The sequence below is a fragment of the Trichosurus vulpecula genome, chromosome 2 (genome assembly GCF_011100635.1).
Source record: "Trichosurus vulpecula isolate mTriVul1 chromosome 2, mTriVul1.pri, whole genome shotgun sequence".
Lineage (NCBI taxonomy): Eukaryota > Metazoa > Chordata > Mammalia > Diprotodontia > Phalangeridae > Trichosurus > Trichosurus vulpecula.
Window position 1 is genome coordinate 143,391,483 of NC_050574.1, and position 6,594 is coordinate 143,398,076.

Below are 6,594 nucleotides of genomic sequence, written 5' to 3' on the forward strand. Positions count from 1 at the left end.
ATGTCCATCATTTTCCTTTTCAGTAATATTACCTGATCTGATAAGTGAGAATTGTATCTCAGAGTTGTTTTAATTTGCATTACTCTAATCAATAGTTATTTAGAGTATAGTTTCATATGACTATAGATAGATTTGATTTATGTGTCTGAAAATTGCCTGTTCTTAAATTATCTCTCCTGCTTCTATTTTCCAGGTCAGTTGTTTTTCCAATAAAATATTTCATATCTTCTTATATTTTTCATTCTTAAATTTTATTTTATTATTTCTTGGTGTCTCATGAAGTCATTAGCTTCCAATTGCCCATTTCTAATTTTGAAGTAGTTATTTTCATTAATAAGTTTTTGTACCACATTATCCATTTGTCCAATTCTATTTTTAAGGAGTTTTTTTTTTTCAGTGAATTTTTGTTCCTTTCCCCCCCATTGGACAATTCTGCTTTCTAAGATGTTCTCTTCAGTGAATTTTTGTAGATTTATGTCCATTTGACCAATTCTCCTTTTTAAGGGATCTTTCTCCTCAATGTATTGTTGTGCCTCTTTTACCAATTGCCCTATTCTGTTGTTCTTGTTTTAAGGTGTTATTTTCTTGACTATTTATTGTGCCTATTTTGAACCAAACTGTTGACTCGTTTTCATGAATTTGTTTCATCACCCTTATTTCTTTTCTCAAGTTTTTCCTCTATCTCTCTTATTTGATTTTCTAAATATTTTTTGAGTTCTTCCAGAATTCTTTTGGGCCTAGGACCAATTCACATTTTTCCTTGAGACTTTGGATATAGTTATTTTTTCCATTCTGTTGTCTTCTCCTAAGTTTGTGATTTGATCTTTATAGTAACTTTCTATGGTAAGCTTCATCTGGTTTTTTTTTTGCTCATTTTCCCAGTCTATTTCTCTTTATTTATAACTTTATTTTATAGTTGGACTCTACTCTGAGGTGGAGGGGGCATTATCCAAAGTTTCATTTTTGCTTCAGAGCTTGTTCTAGGGTTCTCCAAGTTTTCAGTTCTTCCAAAGAGGTGTTATCCAAGGAGAGGTGTTATCATTGCCCTCCTGGCCTGTGCTCAGCTCTGGGAGCAACCACAAGCACTCTTTTCTGTCCTGTGACTGTGGCCAGGATCCCTGCTCCTGCTAGTGCTCCTCTTTGCCCTGGAACTGTGACCTAGAACTGCATATGGGCAGTGCATCAAAGACCTCACCCAGTACCAGCAAAGTGTTCCCTGTAATCTCCTTCTGAAAAGTTGTCCATCCCCCCACACACACCCTACCTTAGTGTCTGTGGACTGAGAACTCTGGAAACTTCCACTTCCCATTCAGTCTCTTCCCAGTGACACAGAAATTTTCTGCTGACCTTCTAAATCATCTTGGCCTAGTAAATTGTTTCACCATGTCCTTTTGTTGGTTCTGACCCACCAGAATTCATTTTGAGGCATTATTTTAAACTTGTTTTCTAGAGCAATTTGGGAGGGTTATGTAAAGCCTTTACTCTACTATCTTGGCATTTCCCCCTCACTTTTTTAATATCTTTTGCTTTTAATGAGCTCTTATCAAATTAGGGCAAACAATGCACAAGGGGAATCAACTTCAAGGTAGATGGAAAGACATAGTGATCTTAACGGTTTAACTGCAGGACAGATTGCAAAGTCCAAACATTCTTGGGATGTGTTAGCATCCTGTAGCTTTACTCAAAAACTCTATGTCACTGCATAGTAAATGACCTCTGAACTCTAAACTTTAGCATTGAAAGTTTTCGGTAATCTGGCTTCAACTTACTTGACAAGCTTTCTTTTACTGTTCAACTTCATATGCTTTTCAATTCCAATAAAAGTAGAACAGACTTTATCCTTTATTCTGGATTTTCCTTCTTCCATTTCAGTGCTTTTATGCGTTTCAATTGTACTGACCTGAAACTTTGAAGATTCTGTGCAATGGAGTGACAAGGCCGTCATTATGCCATGTAAATATCAATATGACATCTAATGGGAAGTAGATTGGAATTGGGAGAGAAGGGAAATGAGGAGATTAGTTTGGAGGCTCTTGTGATTTCTAGGAGAGAGAGGATGAGGGCCTGAAACGCAGTTGTGGAAATTGGAATGGAATGGAGGAGATAAGGTAGAATTACCTTTATTTACAAATGATTGGAAATGGGAGATGTAATGTTAATGGAATATGAAGATCTTCCCCTCCCATTAATAGGCTTTATGTGCAGCCTATTCCCTATTAAGGGAAGCCTATTCCCTATTCCCATTAAGGGAAGCTTGCTTAGGGAAGGCTTGCTTATAGGAAGACTTTCACACCTTTTGGTACTAAGTTGATTAGTCACTGAGTCACAAGGATTGTGATGCCTTCTGGCTTTGAGAAGCATATATATATATATATATATATATATATATATATATATATATACACATACGTGTGTGTGTGTGTGTGTGTGTGTGTACTCTGAGTCGGTATTTTGCTTTGGGGGATTGCTTATGAGAAGGATCTTTGATTCCCTGGTCAAGACTCTGAGTAGCCATGTGTTCATACCCCCTGACTGCTCAAATGTAAAGGCTCTCTCAATCCAGTGGTATATGTAAAGTGGATAGCAATATTGCTTTGACTCAGGCAGTTAAGAGCACTGTCTGTTGATTTTTGTGCTAATTTCTCTGCTTGTATTTTCTCTGATGTTCAGGGGACTGACTTTTCCCCTGAACTAGTGAATGTAATTAAAAGTAGGATTGTTAACCCCTTTTTGAGCAATCTTTCCTAGAAAAGCAGATCAAATAACCTGTGCTAACAGCCATCCTGGGTATGCAAGTGTGGTTGCTGTTACAGGGGGAGGGGGAGTCAGGAATAAGAGGAATGCTTTACAAGTCTGGGTGATGGATGTGTGGTGGCATCATTAAGAGCCATAATTGCTGCTACTATTTGTCCTTCATTCTCAAAGAGGACCATGACATCAGGGAGATAATGCCATGATAGGCAAGTGAATTGAATTTAAGTGAGGGAGGAATGTGCAAAGTCACCAACCTTGCTTTCTCCTCTGGAGCATCTGGGTCCAGTGGTCTGACATGGATCAGGACAACTAGAGATGTTTCAGGATGCAATGGAGGACCTTGGCATTTTGAGGTTAAAGTCTTTAACAAGTCTCAATTTGACTGAGGCAGCAACCATTCAGTGATTAAGGCTTAGTAAAAAAAAAAATGAGGTAAAGACAGGCCTTCTTTAAAAAATAGATTTGTGAGGGAGAGACCCTCAGGGTTTCTGACCAAAACAGAAACAATTGTTATTTACATTGATTCTGAGCCCAATCAGGGCCAAAACAGTGACCAAGTAGGGTTTAGTCTAGGACTAGAGTGATTTGGGGTTAAGGCTGGTCTCTCGGAGAAAAATAGCAAAACAAACAAACAAAAAAGTTCAGAGATTAAAATTTACTTTCTTTTTGAGCTGAGCACACACAAGGTGAGAAAGAAAAGAGAAAAAGAAAGAAAGGAAGGAAGGAAAGAAGGAAGGATGGAAGGAAGGAAGGAAGGAAGGAAGGAAGGAAGGAAGGAAGGAAGGAAGGAAGGAAGGAAAGAAGAAAGAAAAATGAAAGAAAGAAAGAAAGAAAGAAAGAAAGAAAGAAAGAAAGAAAGAAAGAAAGAAAGAAAGAAGGAAGGAAAGAAAGAAAGAAAAAGAAAGAAAAGAAGGAAGGAAGGAAGGAAAGAAGGAAGGAAGGAAGAAAGAAAGGAAGAAAGGAAGGAAGGAAGGAAGGTAGGAAGGAAGGAAGGAAGGAAGGAAGGAAGGAAGGAAGGAAGGAAGGAAGGAAGGAAGAAAAAGCTGTTTTGCCCAACTGGGACTTTGGTCCTTAGTGGGTGGCTCCTTCTCTACTCACAGAGTTTCCTGTTTATCCTTCATTCTGGAAGAGGACCATGACATCAGGGAGGTGATGCCATGACATGCAAGTGAGCATATGTATTATTATGGCAAGAACCATAATAAGATGAAAGGGAAAAGTGGATATGTTTGGTTGGTTTTCTACATTAGTCCAGGTCATTTATGTAATTTTAAATGTAGAGTAGACAGGAGGGAAAGGGCTATGGGAACTCAGAACTCCACACCAATGCCTTCAACCTAAGTTTACACTCTCATTATGAACCCATACCTTCCGTTATTATATTGTTGAGTTCATATGATTCTATTTTTTTTTCTTTTCCCCACTACTAGTGCTGGAAACCCCATCATTAGAGCAATAGTTCTGGAAGTATTCAGAGTGAAGATGAAGCCTAAATACCTTACTATTTAAAGTGGTCTCATTTAGGATAAGAATTATACCTACTTTATATTGCACAATAGAGTAGAATCTAAAATTGATAGGTGCAAGCCGTAGAGATATCAAATTCAAGTCAACCTAAGGAATACTTTTTCTAATAAATATAGCTATCCATCTTGAGGAGTGTTCAAGCAGATTTTGGATGACCATCTTCCAGGGGTGTTGCAAAAGGGACTTGCACTAGGGAGAGAAGGATATAATTTCCTTTTAAATTAAAGGCCTTTGTGCCAATGGATTTTATTTCTACAGTTAGCACTGCTACATCTCTAGCATTAGTGCTATGACTAGATTGAGAAGAGGCTTTTTAAAATTTTCCTATAGCTGTTTTTCCTTTGCCTGAGCCTCTAGTGTTCCAAGGATATCCTTGATTATAGAATGATAGTAACCACGTCACTGTATTCTAGAGGATTCATTACATATTTTTAAATGATGCCTCATATTCTAATAGATCATTTTCAAAGATTTACTACTATTTTGTTTTTTTAGAAATGTTTAGCATTACTAAGGCACATTGTAATTGTAAAAAACTCCACGATAAGTTTATCTGGGCTTAATTTTCCTACTAACACAATGGGAAACATTCTCCTTGGAATGCAATGTAGTCCAAGAGAGTTGATATTAATAAAACCTTCTTAAAGAAACCATATCGATTCATGAAAAATTATTTCTATTAAAAAAATTGAAACACTGTGAAATCAGAATAACAATGACTAACACTTCTTTGGGGTGGTAGGAAAGAACACAGTGGACTATTGGTGTGGAACACTGCTTATAGCATTGGATTTATTTAATTCCCTGGTTTGTTTTACTGATCTGATTTTTTCCCCTCATTTTATCCTTTGTTATAAGAATTGGCTCAGGTCTCTCCCTCTCCCTCTCCCCCACTCTCTCCCTCTCCCTCTCCCCTCTGCTAGCTTCTCATACCTATCAGCCTTTTCCCTTCCCTGCTGTCCCTCTGTCTCAGTCTCTCCTTGGTAAGTGCTCTACACTCTGGTCCATGGCCAGCCCTCCTTGGCAGGCTGTTGCCTTCCTGGAAAGCTTGGTCATATTAGGAAAGTCCAGCCATGTGGGCACTCGGGAGCCTGGAATTCTGAGCAGCCCCAGGGTTTCAGAGAAACTGAAACTGGGCTCTGGGGGTGGAGTGGCCACCAGAGATTTAAAGGCTTTGCTTCCTGAAGCCAAGCTGGGAACTTGGAGGCTACAGACTGCAAGAGGACACCCTGCCTATTTCATTCACCTGGCCTTCCCATCAGGAACCAGGCCATGCACCTGTGCAGTGGGGCACCATTCCCCACCCCCATGCCAAGTAAGGGAAGGTTCTTCTGCTGACCAGTCCCAGGGAGGTGGACAGACAGGTGAAGCGGAGACAGCAGAACCTGATGGTGGCCCAGCGGAGCAGGCAGAAGCATATGGACAAGGCAGATGAGCTGCACCAGGAACACAAGTGGCTGGAGAGAGACAACCAAGCCCTCCGGAAGGAGATCTGGTCACTGCAGGATGAGGTGAAGCTCTGGCTCCGGGCCTTGGAAGAGGGTCAGCTATCTGCCTGCTGGCTGTGGTTCCTGCCTCTGCCCAGATTCCTCCTGACTGATGGAGCCAGACTGGGCCAGCTCCCCAGACTCCCTTGGCCCAACCACAGGTCCCTCTTATGGTACAGACCTTTCCCACACCTCTGCAAGCCCCTGCCTCCCCTTCTGCTCAGCCTCCTCCTCCACCTTCTCCAGTAAAGGCCTTGGATCCTCCGAGCCTGTCCTCAGCTCATGGACTCTCCTCCCCTCTGACACCTTTCTTGGTCACCTGACCTCTGGCAGGGTCTCCCTCTAGGGCTGCCTTGACTCAGACCCACAGGGCTTCCAGCCTCCTGACATCTCCTTCTGGTCTCAGCCCTTGCCTCCCAGCTCCCCCTGAGCAAGCTGCGTGTTTGCTGCCCCTTGGGGCCAGAAACCTCAGAGAAGGCAAGACAGAAGACATGTTGGGTGGTCCTTCAGCCACCCCTCACTCAGAGGGGAGCGGGCAGGGCTGGGCCTGGGTCCTGTCCTACATCCATTTTTAGCCCAACCTCTGTTCTCTTTCCCTGACAAGCCACCCTAAGGTTCTGACCTTGGCCTCTGAGGTTGCATCATCCTGGTCCCAGCTCTCACTAGCCACCTTACTTCCCCTGTTCTGGTTCTTTCATCAGCAGAATCCTGACCCAGAGAAGGACAAAGCTGCCCAAGACTGTGGAAGGCCAGTGTTGTCAGCTCCCTCTCTGGGGGCCTGGCCAGCCCACCCTGGGACAGAAGACAAAGGAAGCCTGGCTCTTCT

General features: G+C 41.8%; 1 pseudogene; it reads left to right on the plus strand.

The window, feature by feature from the left end:
- Nucleotides 1-5,553: 5,553 nt before the first annotated feature.
- Nucleotides 5,554-6,368, plus strand: LOC118836126 (annotated as a pseudogene).
- The last annotated feature ends 226 nt before the right edge of the window (nucleotides 6,369-6,594 follow it).